This window comes from Microcaecilia unicolor, chromosome 7, assembly GCF_901765095.1.
Source record: "Microcaecilia unicolor chromosome 7, aMicUni1.1, whole genome shotgun sequence".
Taxonomy (NCBI): Eukaryota; Metazoa; Chordata; class Amphibia; order Gymnophiona; family Siphonopidae; genus Microcaecilia; species Microcaecilia unicolor.
Window position 1 is genome coordinate 308,289,835 of NC_044037.1, and position 18,625 is coordinate 308,308,459.

The window sequence follows — 18,625 nt, forward strand, 5'->3', positions numbered from 1 at the left end:
GAAATCCACTGCTTATTTCTGGGATAAGCAGCATACAATGTATTGTACTTTTCTGGGATCTTGCCAGGTATTTGTGACCTGGATTGGCCATTGTTGGAAACAGGATGCTGGGCTTGATGGACCTTTGGTCTGTCCCAGTATGGCAATACTTAATTTACTGATATACTTAAGATGTGAGAGCCAGAGACTGGAGGCTGGGATGTAGAAGCGACCCCTCGTTCTGCGTGATGAGGGTCGGAAAACACTCCAGTGCCCACGGTTTTTCGGAGGATAATTCCAGAAGAAGAGGGAACCATATCTGCCATGGCCAATACGGTGTGATCACAATCATGGTTCCGCGATCTTGGTTGAGTTTCAACAAAGTCTTTCTCACTAGAGGTATTGGAGGATACACATATAGAAGGCCTGTCCCCAACTGAGGAGGAACACATCTGATGCTAGCCTGCCGTGGGCCTTAAGCCTGGAACAGAACTGAGGGACCTTGTGATTGAGTGGCAAAAAGATCCATAGAGGGGGTGCCCCACGCTCAGAAGATCTTGTTGGCTATGCCCATATGGAGAGACCACTCGTGCGACTACATTATCGTGCTCAGCCTGTCAGCCAGGGTGTTGTTTGCGCCCACCAGATAAGTGACTTGAGGAAACATGCCGTGTTGGCGAGCCCAATGCCACATCTGCAAGGCCTCCTCACACAGAGGGCGAGATCCGGTGCCCCACTACTTGTTGGTGTAATACATTGCAACCTGATTGTTTGAATTTGAATAATTTGATAAGACAGCCGATCTCTGAAAGCCTTTAGAGTGTTACAGATCGCTCAAAGCTCCAGGAGGTTGATCTGATGCCAATGACGGATGCATCTGTCCTGGGCGGACCAAACACCTTGAGTGTGAAGCCCATCTAGATGAGCTCCCCAAACCAGGACAAATGCATGCGTCATCAGCATTTTCTGTGGCTGAGGAATTCCAGTCCCAGAGTCAAACTGGATCGAATGGCCCACCACTAGAGAGCGAAAAAGCTCTGGGGACACCTGAATGTCATCTTCTAGACTCCCAGTGGCCTGATACCACTGAGAAGCCAGGGTCCATTGAGCTGATCTCATGTGAAGATGTGCCATGGATGTAACATACACTGTGGAAGCCATGTGGCCCAACAATCTCAACATCTGCAGAGCTTTGACCTGAGAGGCACGAACCCTGGATGCTAATGAAACAAGATTGTTCGCGTCTCCGGAAGGTAGGCTCAAACCATCTGCGTGTGAACTGCAATCAGTGAACAAGGTGGAGATGGGACTTGGGATAGTTTAAAATGAACCCTAGTAGCTCTAGCACCCAAACAGTAATCCGTACGTACTCCTGAGCACCGTCCTCCGAGGTGCTCTTCACCAGCCAATCGTCGAGATATGGGAATATATGAACTTCCAGTCCGCGTAGCAATGCTGCAACTACCGCAAGACACTTGGTGAAGACCCTGGGAGCTGACGTGAGACTAAATGGCAACACACGATACTGGAAGTGATGTGTTCTCAGCCAAAATCGAAAATACTTCTGGTGGGATGGAAGCATCGGGATGTGAGTATATGCATCCTTTAAGTCCAGAGAGCATAGCCAATCATTTTCCTGAATCGTGGGGAGAAGGGTACCCAGGGAAACCATCCTGAACTTTTCTCAGACTAAAAATTTATTCAGGGCGCTCGGGTCTAGTATGAAATGCATCCCCCCTGTCTTTTTCTGCACAAGTACCTGGAATAGAATCCCTGCCCTTCTTCCCCTGGTGAACGGATTCAACCGCTCAGGCCTTTAAAAGGGCAGAGAGTTCCTCTGCAAGTACCTGCCTGTGCTGAGAGCTCAAATAATGAGCTCTCGGTGGGCAATTTGGAGGTTTGGAGAGTCAATTTAGGGCGTATCCAAGACAGACTATTTGAAAAACCCATCAGTATCCGACCACCTTAGGTGAAAACATTTTAGCCCCCCCCCCCCCCCCCCAACCGGCAAGTCATCCGGGACGGACACTTTTACTGCAGCTATGCTCTGCTGGAGCCAGTCAAAAGCTCACCCCATGCTTTGACTGGGGAGCAGCAGGGGCCTTAGGCGCACACTGTTGATGTGAATGAGCACGCTGGGGCTGACAAGCCACAGGAGTGTATCTATACCTAGAATAGTAGAAGGGACCGCTCTGTGGCTTGTCAAAAAACCTCCTAGATGAGGAGGTAGATGCAGAAGGCGTCTGGCGAGAGAGAGAAGAGATATCCCCCCAACAAGGGGAATCTGCCAACCTCTGCTGAACAGAATGTTCCAAGTCAGAAACACGCAGCCATAAGAGTCTGCAGATTGCTATACTTTGAGCAGAGATCCTGGATGCCACATCAAAAGAGTCATAAGTGCCCCTGGCCAAGAACTTTCAACACACCTTCTGCTGCTTGACCAACTGGCGAAAAGGCTTGGCCTGCTCCGGAGGTAGCGTATCAACCAAGTCTGACAGCTGTCTCACTGAGTTTTGCAAGTAAATGCTCGTGAAGAGCTGGTATGACTGTATACAGGAGATCAGCATTGAAGCCTGGTATATCTTCCTCCTGAAAGAATCCAGGATTCTAGTTTCTCTGCCTGGGGGCGCCAAGGCACAGTCCCTAGTACTCCTGGTTCTTTTGAGAGCAGATTCCACCACCAAGGAATCATGAGGCAACCAAGGCCTTACAAACCCAGGTTCACTGTGGATCCAATACTGGGTGTCTACCTTCTTGGGCACAATTAGGATCGACAGAGGGGACGCCCAGTTCCTGATGAGGACTTCTTTGAGTACCTCGTGAAGAGGTGTCATCACAGCCTCCTTAGGAGATGTGTAGTCCAGGACCTCGAGCATCTTGGCCCTGGGCTCATGCCCCACCTGCAAAGGAAAAGGAATGGCCTCAGCCATTTCCTTGACAAAAGATGGAAAAGAAAGGCTCTCCAGTGGAGCCTATCTCCTTTCCAGTGGTGGGGAGGGTTCAGAGGGGATCCCATAAGACTCATCTGAGGAAAAGTATTTGGATTCTTCCTCTGACTCTCATGAGCGCTCCTCCTCAGTGTCAGACAGGATCTCCTTATGGGATGTCCAACCGAACCTACCTCGATGCTGAGGAGCCATGTCCTGGACAGCGGCGTCGAGAAACCAGCTCCCGCCATAACTCTGGCAAAGCTTCCTCCAGCAACGTCGAGGGGTACCGGCTTGGTGGCAGTTGATACCAGTGACATAAGCGGCACCGGCATTGGAGGCCGCACCGCAGGCTGAGAGCCAGGCAGGGCTGCAGCGGAAAGTATGGCAGGCACGAGCACCCCCGATACCGATGCACATCACTGCATAAGTCCATCCAGCAGCTCAGGAACCAAGGTTCGGATGCGCTCATCGAGGGCCGACATCGGGAAAAGATGGGGTGCAGGTTGCAGAACCATTAGGTCGATACGGGAGCAGGATCTCGGCTGCTTGGAGACAGTCGCATCAGCACCTCCTGTATGCAGAACGGACCTACCGGCGCTGATGCTTTTCGGGCGCCGAATCCTTTGACTCCCCAGAGCTCCTGGCACCATGTATCAAGGGTGACTGATGACAATGCTTCTTGGCCTTTGCCTGAAGCACGTCACCCAGGCTCCTTGGTGCCGACAAGGATAACATTGAATCCTCACATCGGGTCCGACAATGGACCATCCTAGGGCACAGCAGGAGGCCTCGAGACAGGTAGAGACCCACTCGACGCCTCACTGCTCCCAGTGTCTAAATGTCTCAAAGCAGCCATGCTTACTGAGGATCCTGATGCCGGTACAATGCTGGACGTCAATGCTGACGCCTCCAACCTCAATGCCAATGCTGAGGAACCGGACTTGGCTCCAAAAATCTTCTCTCGCTGAGCCTCTCGGGAAACCTGGGTTCTCTTCTTCATGCGAAGACGGACACAGTTGGCAGGGCTATGTTCGAGCCCAAGACACTGCAGACAACAAGAATGGGCGTCCGTTCCTGAGACAGTCCAATTGCACCAGGTACAGTGCTTGAAGCCATTTGGAGTCTTCGTGGACACAGATGGGAAAACCTTGTCGGCCAAATTAAACAACTCAATGGTGCCTAAAAAGGTGCAAAGCCATGAGAAAAGAAGGGAAGAACCCAACCAGAGTCAGGGCCTAAAAATGGCCCATGACGTTGAAAAAGAAAGAAAAACTTAAACCCGAGCAAAACTCGCTAAAAAATAAAGGACAGGTTTGAAAAGGCAGAGAGAAAAAAATAACAGTAAAAATAGGAGAAAGAAAAAGCCAGACACTAAAAGCTCTCTGAACTGGGCGAGTGAGAAGAGGACCAAAAAGATGCAGCTTCAGAGACCGCATTCACGCGACGGGCAGGAAGGCACTCACGCATGTGTAATGGAGCACAGCTCATGCTTCACAAAGCTCTACTTCTTTACTTTGGCTTGCCGGACCAGGCAACATGGATCGGCGTCTACCCACTTCTGAGAAGATAGAAGCCTGCTTGTCCTCAGAGAAATATTTCTTCACTCAATGTGTAATTGAACTCTGAAATTCATTGCCAGAGAATGTGGTAAAAGCAGGTAGCAGACTTTAAAAAAGGTTTGGATAATTTCCAAAAAGAAAAGTCCATAAGACGTTATTAAAATGGGCTTGGGAAAATCCACTGCTTATTTCCAGGATAAACACAACTCAGAAATATTTCAGGCAGAAATTAGTGCACCCGAGTAATAATAAATATTAATGTTGGGGAAGTCTCATATACGGGCTCATTTTCAAAGCACTTAGCCTCCCAAAGTTCCATAGAAACCTATGGAACTTAGCCTCCCAAAGTGCTTTGAAAATATGCCTCATCGTCACTTTAGGCTGCAAATATGAGCATACTTCTTATGCCTAATTTCAGTGACACAATTTAATCATTGCCGACCCCCTACCATCAGACGAGGGCGGGCCCTGGACGAAAGGAGGGACGTCCGAAGACTCTTCAGCGAAGAGGATCAGCTGTTCTTGCCCTAGCAGCGCCTTCACACAGAGGTGAGAGGCGCTGCGAGGGCCCGGTAAGACGGAGGGGGTCGGGGCACGGGGCGGAGGATGGCAGGAGCTGTTTAGAAAGAGAGAGAGGAAGGAAGGAAGGAAGGGAGGGAGGGGGGCCGGGGCTGCCTAAAATCACGATTTTTTTAATGCAGGGAGGAGGCGGGGAGCAGCGGCGACCTCGGGCGGGGGGGGGGGGGGGGGGGGGCGAAGGCCGTCCTTAAAGGACGTCCATAACGGACGTCCATAGGCACTTTTTTTTAACGTACCGACACTTTACTGAAGGTATTCATGCATCCGACTTTTGAATACCGCACCGAACATTTCTGAGGTGTTTTTTTAGTGCATTCTTCGTTTTTTCAAATTCGGTAAGAACTTTTACGTTTTACATTCTTTTACGTTTGGTTGATGCATCTTGGCCTGAATGAAACTGCATGCATGGAAATACTTTTAAAACAAAAAGGAGGAAATATTTTTTCACTCAAAAAATAGTTAAGCTCTGGAACTCATTGCCAGAGAAATTTAGTAATGGCAGTTAGCGTATCTGGGTTTAAATAAGGTTTGGACAAGTTTCTGGAGGAAAAGTCCACAGTCTGTTACTGAGATGAACATGGGGGAAGCCACTGCTTGCCCTGGGATTGGTAGCATGGAATGATGCTACTAATTAGGTTTCTGTACGGTACTTTTTGACCTGGATTGGCCACTGCTGGAAGCAGGATACTAGGCTAGATGGACCATTGGTCTGACCCAGTATGGCTATTCTTATGTTCTTATGATATAGGGCTTGATGGACCTTCGGTCTGTCCCAGTATGGCAACACTTATGTTCTTAAGGAGAACAGCAACTAACCAGCCCTAAGAAATAAAAATAGGTGCAACACCAGGATAGTGAGCATATTTCAGACACCAAAAACTGCTAATACTTTGAACATCACTAATACTGTAGAAAAACAAAAGTCAGGTGGTTGCAAACACTGCCTGATTTGTTTCATATCCTTGTTAGTGTATATTTATTTATTTATTGCATTTGTACCCCACATTTTCCCACCTCTTTGCAGGCTCAATGTGGCTTACATTACATTGTGAATAGTGGAAATCTATAAGAAAATATACATTTAGTATTGCTTAATGATCTTGGGTAATATGATAATAGTAATAGATAATCTAAAGAAAATATACATTTAGTGTTGCTTAAGGATCTTGGGTAACATGATAATAGTAAGGCAAGGTAGTAGAATAACGAGCAATATACTTTAGTATTGCTTAAGGATCTTGGGTAACATGATAATAGTTAAGCAGGATAGAAGAGTAACGAGCTAATTTTGTGAGTCGAATTTCTTTAAGCAGTTCTGGGTATTTGTGTAATGGTTCACATTTGTTGATCTTTGTGGTATGCCTTGTCAAAGAGATGGGTCTTCAGTAGTTTGCGGAAGTTGGTTAGTTCATGGATCGTCTTCAAGTTGCGTGGCAGCGCGTTCCAAAATTGTGTGCTCAAATAGGAAAAGGTTGACGCATGCGTTAGTTTGTATTTTAGACCTCTGCAGTTGGGGAAGTGAAGATTGAGGAATGTGAGGGATGATTTTTTAGCATTCCTGGGTGGTAAGTCTATCAGGTCTGACATGTAGGCTGGAGCGTCTCCATGAATGATTTTGTGAACTAGGGTACATATTTAGGTACTTGGGAGTTTTATTTATACTGTACACCAGCACCTTCCTTACATAACAGTTGCCATACTGGGACAGACCAAAGGTCCATGAAGCCCAGTACCCTGTTTCCAACAATGGCCAATCCAATTCACAAGTACCTGGCAAGATCCCAAAACAGTAAAACAGATTTTATACTGCTCATCCTTGAAATAAACAGTGGATTTGCCTAAGTCCATCTTAATAATGGCTAATGGACTTTTCTTTTAGGAAACCCTTTTTAAAACCTGGTAAGCTAGCAGCTTTTACCACATTTTCTGGCAACGAATTAATTACATGTTGATTGAAGAAATATTTTCTCCGGTTTGTTTAAAATGTACTACTTAAGAGCTTAATTGTGTGCCCCCTAGTCCTAGTATTTTTGAAAACAGTAAACATGGGTGAAAATTAAAGTAACTTTTCAGACAAAACTGAAACTAGGCAGAAGGATTATGAGTTGGTTTCAGTGCCATAAACCAAAACTGAAACTGAAATGCAGTCGGCCTCTAATCCGCCCATGCTCTTCCAATAGCCACACCCCTTTGGAGTTGCACACTATAAAACTTAAGTTGCAGATGTTATAGAATGTTATATAATAGCGCCTAGGGCAGATGTGCACGTAACTGCAAATTGGTAGCAATTAATGTCAATTATTGACAGCTCATTAACTAATCAATTTGCGTGCATATCTGCCCTTGTTACCCAAATTTGGGCGACTAATAAAGAATCCAGGAGTTAATGTGTGAATGAATGCACATTAACTGCCTCTGCATAAATACTGTAACTGGCTTTGTATTATTTTAGCAATTAGCATGCACTAATTCATTATTAGGGCTTTTTTTTTTAGGGGCAGTGACTAGGCGGGGCAGAGGCATGGAGAGTTTTTTGCAATTAGCAATGCCCCCATTTAGGGCACCTCTTGAGTGGAGTGGAGGAGTAGCCTAGTGGTTAGTGCAGCAGACTTTGATCCTGGGGAAGTGGGTTCAATTCCCACTGCAGCTAATCATCATAAAAACAGGTCTAGCTCAAAACATCTAAGTTGGTTAGCTTAGTGGAGTTTAAAAAAAAGGTTTGGACTGCTTCCTAAAGGAAAAGTCCATAGCCTGTTATTAAATGGACTTGGGGAAAATCCACTATTTCTGGGATAAGCAGTATAAAATGTTTTGTACTTTTTTGGGATCTTGCCAGGTATTTGTGATCTGGATTGGCCACTGTTGGAAACAGGATGCTGGGCTTGATGGACCTTTGGTCTTTCCCAGTATGGCAATACTTATGTAAATAGCTGCTACATCAAATTTGCACTTAACTGTACAGTATTTATCTCTCCCTCTCTCTCACGAATCAGCATCCGATCTCTGAAATCGTCTTCTTCTACCTAACAACTCTCACCTCTGCCATAAAGCTTTGTTCTCTTCAATTTCCATCTCCACCCACTGATACAGCTCTCAGTCTCTTACCTTGGAGCAGTAACTTCTGAGAATCTACTAACTGTGAGTAAATTAGCTACATTTATTCAATAAAAGTAAATTTCAGGAAAACTTAAGAGACTAGTAGAATAGTAGAATTGGAAAAGGTACAGCGAAGGGCGACGAAAATGATAGTGGGGATGGGACGACTTTCCTATGAAGAGAGGCTGAGAAGGCTAGGGCTTTTCAGCTTGGAGAAGAGACGGCTGAGGGGAGATATGATAGAAGTGTATAAAATAATGAGTGGAATGGATCGGGTGGATGTGAAGCGACTGTTCACGCTATCCAAAAATACTAGGACTAGAGGGCATGAGTTGAAGCTACAGTGTGGTAAATTTAAAACGAATCGGAGAAAATTTTTCTTCACCCAACGTGTAATTAGACTCTGGAATTCATTGCCGGAGAACGTGGTACGGGCGGTTAGCTTGACGGAGTTTAAAAAGGGGTTAGATAGATTCCTAAAGGACAAGTCCATAGACCGCTATTAAATGGACTGGAAAAATTCCTCATTTTTAGGTATAACTTGTCTGGAATGTTTTACGTTTGGGGAGCGTGCCAGGTGCCCTTGACCTGGATTGGCCACTGTCGGTGACAGGATGCTGGGCTAGATGGACCTTTGGTCTTTCCCAGTATGGCACTACTTATGTACTTATGTACTTATGACTTCTGGTATTTGCTGCCGCGCTGAGGTTATACTGTCTGGTTATTTTAGTACATACCTGCTTTAAGAAGATATTACTCTTTAACAGACCAGAAACAGGCAGCACAAAGGCAGAAACGAAGGAGCATCGTCCTTGCCTCTTTGAAGGTACGCAGCAGGGGAGGGAGGTGTACCCTATACACCAGGGACATTTTTTGTTTTTAATGGCAGGGCGGGGAATGCCACAGAGACCAGTTAATTTTTCTTTTAAGATGGGAGAAAGAGGATCAGTCATGTCGGGGGGGGGGGGGGGGGGGGGGGCTCTAGAACAGGGCTCTCCAACCTTGGTGCTTTAGGGCCACAATTCAGTCAGGTTTTCAGAATTTACCGAATCAATATGCATGCACTGTCTCCATCATGTGCTAAAAGACTTTATGCATATTCATTGGGGAAATACTAAAACCCAATCTGGCAAGGGCAAAGGTTGGACACCCCTGTTCTAGACACTAGGGTTGGAAGGGAGGGAACGAGTGAGGTTAAAATGGGATTGCTGCTAGACACCAGGAACACTGGGCTGATGTAGAAGGCTATGTCCAGGTCAGGGTGCTCTTCGTAACCTTTCTACACTGTCTCAAGCTTACCAGTACATTCTCACATTGCAGACACTGGTTCACAGCTAAGAAGCGTCTCTACATTCCAACAGATTAGCTAATACTCTTTACCGTGCATTTTAATATGCTGCGCTTCAATGACTACTGCATTGAAAACTATAATGCTAAACCCTTTCTGCATTATGTGACCTTTAACGCCACACACTAACTGTGAACGTCTGCTTCTTCTCTGTCTATCCCCAAGCCCCCCCCCCCCCCAGTACATACTCTAGCTTCCTCTTTCTTCCTCACCCTCCTATTCAAATTCCTCCAGTACTTATCCTACCTCCCCATCTTCCTAACCTGCAATTCTCATTGTTTCTCACTTCCAACCCCTGTCTATGGCAAACTGTCTCTACTTTTCCCCCATACCTCTATAACATATCCTCAAGCTTTTTCTATCCTCCATCCACACGGCACAGCCCATAGTTTATTCTCCACCCATTCCCCAATGACAACCCCTCCCTGACCATTCCTGCAACCCAAAGCCCCATGGCCCCCACCCCCACGGTACATATCACGGCTTGATGTGTCTTCCTTCCCTGATCTCATGGCAGGAGGAACTGGCCAATGACTGTATATCGGATTACACCTCCTTCTCTTTTGCCATCCTAAACTAAACTGTTCATTTGAACTGCATGACTGTATAGGGTCCCCATGGTTCAAGTGAGCAGTCAAGCCGATGATGGTAAAGGAGGTGGATGCAGCCTTATGTACAGCTAATCAACAGCTCTTCCTGTGTGGAGTGGGCAGAGGAGAGGGATCAACCGACCTAATTGACCTGCCACCCAGAAACGCTAAAAGATCGTCTCGAACCTTCCTCAATCTACATTTCCCTAAGTGCAAAGGCATAAAATACAAAGTACTGCACGGATCGACTTTCGCATACATGAGCACACAATTCTGGAATACACTACCACGCAGCCTGAAAACGATCTACGAACTGACCGGCTTCCGCAAACTACTAAAGACTTATCTCTTCGAGAAAATCTACGGCAAGGATCAAAACACATGAAGCCCATACAATCTCATAGACACGCGCCAATACACTCTCTGAAATCTCTTCTCCCGTGCTCTCACCACTCCTTAACCCTACCCACAGATAAAATTGTCAGACCTCCCTGTTCCCTCGATACTGCTCTGTCCCCCTCTCAACTCACCACTGTTATATTCCACTGTTCCATCCCCTAATAATATCCTGCATTTACTCTGTCTTATATAACTCTTCACATTGTAACCCATTATTGTACTGCAACCGATTGTACTTCCATTATTTATAATGTATTGTAAGCCACACTGAGCCCGCAAATAGGTGGGAAAAATGTGGGATACAAATGCAAATAAATAAATAAATAAATAAAGAGAACCACCATCATGTATGCCTAGGCAGAATTTCGCACAAAGTTTGTAATGCACAGTTGTGTAGAATTTCCCCTGGAGTAATTTATGTGAAACGACTAACAAGCTGAAATAGTACACCATTCTCAAATAAAACAAGGAAAAGAAAATAAGATGATACCTTTTTTATTGGACATAACTTAATACATTTCTTGATTAGCTTTCACCCTCCTCTCACCTATCCACCCCCATCCTGTTAGACTATCTCTGAAATGCTTTGATGTTCCCATGCATACCTCCTACTTACCCCCACCCTGTTAGACTGTCAATGAAATGCTTTGATGTCTCACTTATATATACTGTCATCTACCACATTTGCTTATTTCCGATCTGACGAAGAAAGGCAACCTTCGAAAGCTAATCAAGAAATGTATTATGTTATGTCCAATAAAAAAAGGTGGTATCTTATTTTCTTTTCCATGTTTTATTTTGTTTGATTTCTATTGATTACCTTTAAAAGTGGACTAACACGGCTTCCACACCTCTCTACTCAGGATGGTGAGAAACTTCTTGTAAATACCTGGTCATTCCTGCAGTCTTGGATGCAGTTTAGTGCATCAACCAGAGAAGCATGGCGTAAGAAAACAGAAGAAAAACACCGCTCCCAAGAATCAGAAAGGTAGTGAAGTAGGGGAAAAAAAATTTTTTTAAAGGAAATGGAGTTCAGAAGTATACTAGTCATCACCAGCTGTTCTTTTGCCCCACAGCATACATACTAACTCTGATACATACCCTGGGGCAAACATCAGGTAGGTGTGGCAGAAACCCTAAACATAATCTCTATGCATTATTTGAACATGGGTTACAGATAAAAAGACTTGAAAAGAAAATGGGGGTGGGGAGAAGAGGGGAGAAGAGGGGAGACCCCCCCCCCATTTCTTAGCTGAGGAAGTCTGCAGAGACTGCCTGCTGTCAGTCACTTGCCATCTTCAGTCCCACCGCCCCCCCCCCCCCCTTACCTGATGGTCTCTCCTGGACTGCGCCTGGCTCAGGAGCTCTTGATCGCCACAAGGTCTCTGTAAATATCAGGGAGGGGGGGGGGTTAGGCCGGGAGTGGAGTATTGTGCTCTGGACACTCTGTCTCTCACTGTCTCATCATCGTGACCTGTCGATGGTACTCCCTCTCTCTCTCTCTCTCTCTCTATCTCTTCTCTCACTCAAACCCAGTGGGGCAGCATCTCTGTCAGTCTCACCAGAGCTGATCACATGCGACCTAGGGGGGGGGGGGTCTCTTTCTCTGCTCCCGGGCTTCTCTCTCGGCCGTCTCTTTGTGAAGTCTCTTATACACTCTGAGCTCTCCCTGGCTGTCTCTCTTCCATACACTCCTCTCTGAGCTGTACCTCCACCCCGGGTGTCTCTCTCGTGCACTCTCTTCTGAGCTCTACCTCCTCTCTCCGTCTGTCTCTCCTCAGCTTCACCACTCTCTGACTCTCTCTCTGCAGAGACAGACTCCGCTGACGTCACAATCAGCTGAGAGAAACGTCCAGAAAGGGTGCCGTCACCGGCGGCGGCGCAGCCAATCGCGTCCCTGACTCCGCCCACCCACCCAGCTCCACCTCCGGCACGCTCCTCCGCTCCGCCTCTTCACGAAGAACAACAACAGAATGCGCCAATAAGAAGAATGCAAGGAGGCAGGCACGGACCGCAGGAATAGAAAGTGAGCGACTTGAGGGAGGAGCTACGGACTAGAAAAGGCGGGCTTTCACTGGCGCGAGCCTGGTCAGGTTTGCTTAGTGGGAATGAAAGCCGTGGCGTTACCTCAATTTTAAGGCAGAACCGAGCAGTGGGAGGAGCTCTGGAGTAGAAACCGTTATTTTAGTTGGTGGAGAAGAGCGAGCAGAGCTATCGGGGGGGAGGAGCCTAGCAGTGGAAACCGTTATTTCGGTTGATGAGGCGAAGCGAGCAGAGGGAGGCACAGGCACTCTCTGGAGTGAACGCCGGAGAAGTGAGCAGACCTAGGAAGGGGAGGGGGGAAGCCATTACCTCAGTTGAGGGAGATCAAAGCAGTTCAATAATCCTTAAAAATAAGAGCTGCAATAGTATGTAACGTTCAGACAAAAGGATAAGTTGCCATCTAGGAAGACAACAGAGAGGAAAACAAAGGAAATTACTACCTATAGCGCTACTAGACGTACGCAGCGCTGTACACTTCCAACATGAAGAGACAGGCCCTGCTCAGAGCTTACAATCTAATTAGGACAGACAAACAGGACAAAGAAGAGATAAGGGAATATTAAAGTGAGGATGATAAAATAAGGGTTCTGAACAAGGGTTAGGAGTTAAAAGCAGCATCAAAAAGGTGGGCTTTTAGCTTAGATGGAGCTTGACCTACTGGCTCAGGAAGTCTATTCCAGCCATATTGGTGCAGCAAGATAAAAGGAACGGAGTCTGGAGTTAGCAGTGGAGGAAAAGGGTGCAGATAAGAGAGATTTACCCAGTGAATGGAGTTCCCAGGGGAGGGAGGGGGGGAATGTAGGGAGAGATGAGAGTGGAGAGGTACTGAGGAGCTGCAGAATGAGTGCACTTATAGGTCAATAAGAGGAGTTTGAACTGTATGCGAAATTGGATAGGAAGCCAGTGAAATGACTTGAGGTTATAAGGTTGCAGAATTCATTATCACAGAACAATTTGTGCATTAATGACACTATCAATGGCCTGGATCCTAGTCCTGGAGAGCACCCAGCTGACCAAATGTTTTCAAACTTCACACCTCTAAAAGTAGATTCTGTAACACAGGAGATACGCAGATTTTCAAGTAAATTTTGCAAATTGGATATTTTCCCAAACTACTTACTCAAGTGCGCTCCAACCTGCTTCGCTGCTGATCTCACGCAACATTTTAACTTCCTGCTTACTAATGGAATATTCCCTGAACACCATGGAATCATCTTACTCACCCCAGTTCCAAAAGATGCCAAGAAAAAAAGCACTGATCTTACCAATTATCGACCAATTGCATCAATTCCACTATTTGTAAAATTGATGGAGAGCATGGTGAACAAACAACGAATATCTGAACCAGTTCAATATTTTGCATGACTCACAGTCGGGTTTCTGCCTGCACCATAGCACGCTCCTGTCCAACTTCAAAAAAGAAGTAGCTGTAGGAAAAAGCATTCTACTTTTACAATTTGACATGTTGAGTGCTTTTGACATGGTGAACCATACAATCCTGCTACAGCTACTCGATTACTTTGGAGCCAGTGGAAACATCCTTGCCTGGTTGAAAGGCTTTTTAACATCAAGAACCTACCAAGTTAAATCCAGCACAAGTTTATCGCCTCCATAGTCGGCAGACTGTGGTGTGCCTCAGGGCTCACCTCTTTCCCCAACACTCCAACTTAATGTTGACTCCTCTGGCGAAAGCTCTTTCCAAACTTGGTCTCAACCTGTTCATCTACGCGGGTGACATCACAATCTATATCCCTTTCAGAAAGGATTTAAGCGAAATACATAATGAAATCAGACTGGGGCTGCACACCATGCTTGGGCTAACTCATTCAAATTGAAACTCAACACTGAGAAAACTCATTGCCTTCTACTCTCCTCTTTCCATAACAAGTACAAACCATCCACCTTAATCACTCCTGAGCTTGCCTTACCAATCTCTGAGACTCTAAAAATCCTAGGAGTAATAGTAGATAGAAACCGAACACTGGAGCAATAAACAAACTCTACCGCCAAGAAAGCATTCTTCGCTCTTTGGAAACTGAAACGTATAAAGCCTTATTTCCCTAGAGATGTTTTTCGCAATCTAGTTCAAACATTAGTATTACGACACCTTGATTATTGCAATGGAATCTATGCAGGGTGCAAAGAAATACTTAAAAACAAATTACAAACTGCCCAGAATACAGCTGCAAGGCTGATCTATGGAATATCGAGGTTCAAAAGTTCAAGGCCACTACGTGAGAAATTACACTGGCTGCCCGTCAAAGACCAGATAACTTTTAAAGATTTCACCCTGGTGTATAAAATCCTCTACGGTGAAGCTCCAGCTTATATGGATAACCTGATCAACTTACCGCCAAGGAACTCTCACAGATCATCTCGTTCTTACTTAACTCTCCATTACCCTATATGTTCTGGCCTCAAGTATAAAGCCACTTACGCATCCACCTTTCCCTTTGTTGGTGTTCATTTGTGGAATGGATTACCTAAATCTGTTAAAACTATTCCCGATCATCTGACCTTCAGGAAAACCCTCAAGACCACCTTATTTGGAATTGCTTACGCAAATGTCCCACCATTGCATCCATAACTGCTGAACTGTAACTATCTTAATGACATGCTTAAGTTTATTGCCCCTTTCCCTTCTCTGTAATTACTTACTGATCTCTCCTCCTTCCATGTACTTGATTGCTTTTGCCGGATTACTGTATGCCTTTTTTCAGACTGATGTAAGCCACATTGGGTCTGCCCATGGGTGGGAAAATGTGGGATATAAATGCTAAAAATAAACTGTATGCAAAAACAGATAGGAAGCCAGTGAAGTGACTTGAGGAGAGGGCTAATATGAGCATGACGACACTGGCGGAATATTAGTCGTGCAGCAGAATTTTGAACAGATTGAAGAGGAGAGAGATGGCTAAGTGGGAGACCTCTGAGAAGCAAGTTGCAATAGTCTAAGCGAGAGTGTGGATGAGGGTTCTGGTAGTGTGCTCAGAAAGGAAAGGGCGAATTTTGGTGATATTATAGAGAAAGAAATGACAGGTTTTAGCAGTCTGCTGAATATGTGCGGAGAAGGAGAGAGAGGAGTCAAAGATGACCCCAAGGTTACGAGCTGATGAGACAGGGAGGATGAGAGTGTTATCCACAGAAACAGAGAATGGGGGAGGAGGAGAGGTTGGTTTAGGGGGAAAGATAAGAAGCTCAGTCTTGGTCATGTTTAGTTTCATATGGCGCTGAGACATCCAGGCAGCAATGTCAGACAGGCAGGCTAATACTTTGGCCTGGATTTCGGCTGAGATTTCTGCTGTGGAGAGGTAGATCTAGGAGTCATCAGCATAAAGATAATACTGAAAACCATGGGATGAAATCAGAGTACCAAGGGAAGAAGTATAGATGGAGAAAAGAAGAGGTCCCAGGACAGATCCCTGAGGTACACCAACTGACAGTGGGATAGAAGTAGAGGAGGAGCCACTAAAGTATACACTAAAGGTACGCTGGGACAGATAAGAAGAAAACCAGGAAAGAACAGAGCCCTGAAACCCAAGTGAGGACAGCATATCAAGGAGTAGCTGTGATCAATAGTGTCAAAAGCAGCAGATAGATCGAGAAGGATGGGGATAGAATAGAGACCTTTGGATCTGGCCAGGAACAGATCATTGGAGACTGTACCAAGTGCTGTTTCAGTTGAATGAAGGGGGCGAAAGCCAGATTGAAGTGGATCAAGAATAGCTTGAGATGAAAGAAAGTCAAGGCAATAGCGGTGAACAGCACGTTCAAGTATCTTGGATAGGAAAGGGAGGAGGGAGATGGGGTGATAGTTGGAAGGACAGGTAGGGTCCAATGAAAGTTTTTTAAGGAGTGATGTGACTACGGCATGTTTGAAGGCATCAGGAACAGTCGCAGTGGAAAGTGAAAGATTGAGGATATGACAGATAAAAGGGATGACAGTAGGAGGAGAGATAGTGTTAAGTAGAGGGTGGGAATAGGATCAGAGGAACACGTAGTTAGTTTCGAGGAGGAAATAAGATGTGTACTTTCCTCTTCAGCGATTTCAGAAAAGGAAGAAAAGGAGGCAGGGGTTGGAGGGTTGAGAGAGTGGACTAAGGGAAGGAGAGGTGGAGGTGACCTGGTTGAGAATGCAAGTTTAATCTTGTGAACCTTATCATGAAAGTACTCAGCCAGAGTCTGGAGGAAAGTGAAGGGGGAGTTGGAGGTGAAGGCACTTTGAGGAGAGAGTTCAGTGTGGCAAAGAGACGTTGAGGGTTTGAGCCAAGAGAATTTGTCAACTGGATGTAATAGTCCTGTTTGACAAGTAAAAGAGCAGACTGGAAGGAGGTCAGCAAGAATTTGAAATGTATGAAGTCAGCATGGGCATGGAATTTCAGCCAAAGGCGTTCAGCAGAGCGGGCACAGGAACGTAGGTTTATCATTGATGATAAACCGATAGTTTACTCCGCTGCTAAGACAGGGAAGGCCAAAGAAAAGAATTAGTTTTCAAGGATTCTTTGAACTTCAGGTAGGATAATTCTGTGCACAGGGAAGGAAGAAGAGTCAATGCAAAAGAGCAATGTATGGAGTTAAGCGAGAGCAATGGACAGACTTGCTCAGAGGAGGAGCACAAGGAAGGTGAGCAGTGGAGTTCCTCAGGGGCTTGGGCCTATTCTGTTTAATATATTTGTGAGAGATATTGCTGAAGTGTTGGAAGGAAAGGTTTGCCTATTTGCAGATGACATGAAGATAGCCAATAGAGTGGATACCCTGGAGGGAGTAGAAAGGATGAGAAGGGATCTCCAAAAGTTAGAAGAATGGTCGAGGTTCTGGCAGTTAAAATTTAATACTGTGCCAACCCTAGGGTAACCTGTTGTCCTGGTTTCAAAATTATGCTATCATATGAAATTATTAGAAACTGTTTTGTTTGCTGCCCTATCTTTTTTATACATTTTTCAATTTGCTGTGAAAATAAACACTAAATCTATTAATGTGTAATCTTTAAAGTGCTCAGTAAAACATATATCACTCTGGCTGGTCAACTGATAGGCAATATGTAGTACCTAACATCATTGCACTTCAGCCCTCCCTCTCTCCTTATATATACGTACAGTGTATCTTTGAGATGTAACAGAAGTAGACATCAAACGTATCTACTTTTTCTAATTGAGTACTTAGCTTAGGGCTGGTGCCATGTGATCTTCTGGTTACCGTTGAATACTCCTCAGTGGGACACCGGAGCTCTATGGGTGGGTGAACGTAATATGTTTGAAGTTTGCTGACTCGATAATCCAGTATGTTCAGCTCTCTCTTCTTGCTCTCTCATATTCTCTAGTTATAATCCACTATGTTCAGCTCTCTCTTCTTGTTCTCTCTTCTCCCTTCCCTGGGACTCCTTCCCACCTGCCTAATCAATCCCTGGCGTCTGCTACCACAGCCAATCATTCTCCTTCCATTAGCTTCCCCCACACCCATACCAGCTGAGGTAAGCATTAGACTAATGATGAGCTCCTGCACACAGGGTCTCCTATCTCTTTCCCCCTAGTGGCAGCCAATCTACACATCCTGCCAGCTTACACCCATGTCTTCCCCTATTGCAGCTAGGAATCCAGTCCGGGCTCTTCATCTCACCCCCTGGCTCCTTGCCTGCAATGCCTTCTGGGACTTGTATTTCAGACTGAAACTGCCTTAACCCAATGTGACTCTATCACAAAGTAAACAAATTTATCTGATCATTTTTCTGATTGTGTTGGTACTGCTCTCTGGTTTCTGCTTTCCTCCATCTTCTTTTAACTCTCTTTTCAGTTTGCTGTTCACTTCTTCATTTTCCTCTCCTTCACTTCCTACTGTAAATCTATTTCTGGCATTTGATCTTTCCCTTTCAACTTTCTTCCAAATTTTCTGCCTCTGTGTACTTGGATTTAATTCCTTCTTTCTATCCACTTTTCAAGCTTCTTTTTACTGCGTCTATCTACAACTTTCCATCTAGTTCCCCAGTCCTCCTACCAGCATCTTTTCTTCCTCCTTTTCCTCCAGTATTGCCCCTCTTTCTTCTTACTCATTCTTACGTCTAGCATCTCTCCTCTGTCTTCCCTACACCCCCTGTGTCCAGTAACT

General features: G+C 45.4%; 1 protein-coding gene across 2 annotated transcripts in view; it reads right to left on the reverse strand.

The window, feature by feature from the left end:
- Positions 1-12,300, reverse strand: part of DNAJB2 (DnaJ heat shock protein family (Hsp40) member B2) — a 115,264-nt gene extending 102,964 nt beyond the window's left edge. Inside the window, exon 1 of one of the 2 annotated variants that reach the window (XM_030210590.1) lies at positions 11,809-12,299. The gene's annotated coding sequence lies outside the window, so the exon portion shown is untranslated. Of the gene's footprint in view, positions 1-11,808 lie in introns of both variants that reach the window. The other variant, XM_030210591.1, reaches the window with a different exon arrangement.
- Between the last annotated feature and the right edge of the window lie 6,325 nt (positions 12,301-18,625).